Raw genomic sequence first — 990 nt, 5'->3', positions numbered from 1 at the left:
TTTATAACACTTTGATTAGTGAAACATGGGTTTGCTAGCTTTGGGTTTCCCCTAACCACACTCCACTGGACCTTCCTTCCTTCTTTCCTTCCTTCCTTCCTTCCTTCACCCATCCATCCACCCATCCGTCCATCCCTCCATCCCTCTTTTTGGTACTTTCTTCTTTCACTTTCTTCCCCCCCTCCCCCTTTCCTCCTTCTTCCTTCCTTCCTTCTTTCCCGTCCTCCCTCTTCATTTTTCCCTTCTTCCTCCCTCCCTCCCTCCACCTTCCTGCCACATCAGGTACCATTGACTTAAGGATCACAAAGCCAGCAGATAGTTCCAAGTCCAAAGCCAGCAGGCAAGTAAGTGACTGGCAGCCAGATAGGGGAGAGAGCAAAGGAATGTGCAAGTGACCCAGTGCAAGCACAGAGAGACTGGGGGGAGGTTGCATGGCTAGGCGAGACATACCTGAGCAATTTGCCATCTTCCCTGCTGGCTTCCACACTGATTTTCTCCCTGCAAGCTTCCCACAAGCAAAGAGTTCGCTATTGGGATGGTTGCAGGGAGCCCACAATTAACTTTACAGCTCCTGCCAGCTTCTCTACTGTCTCCCCGGAAGCTGATCGAATGTTGGAAATGAAGATAACATGATTGCTGTTCAACATGAGTGCTGAAGTGACAGCAGTGCTAAAGTCCCCACAATTTCCCCAACTTTCATTCCCAAAAGAGTCGTGACTCCCAACAGTCTGTAAGTTAGCCCATTTAAGTTACCTTGGTTCATCACTCATTGCCCTATACCTCCCATGTCATCCAAATGAAGTTTAAAATATTTTTTTTTTTAAAAGAGTGCTGAATAACACAACCAGATGCTCAATTTTGCTTTTCTAGAACGTTAATTTTTTTTCCAGTTTCCTGAGAAAGGGTCAGTCCCAAGGGAATGAGTATTATATTAATCATATTCATTACAGAATAGTACCATCAGTCTGTTCCAAAGCCGGCTGAGAACGC

This window comes from Ahaetulla prasina, chromosome 2, assembly GCF_028640845.1.
Source record: "Ahaetulla prasina isolate Xishuangbanna chromosome 2, ASM2864084v1, whole genome shotgun sequence".
Taxonomy (NCBI): Eukaryota; Metazoa; Chordata; class Lepidosauria; order Squamata; family Colubridae; genus Ahaetulla; species Ahaetulla prasina.
This window is presented reverse-complemented; position numbering follows the sequence as displayed.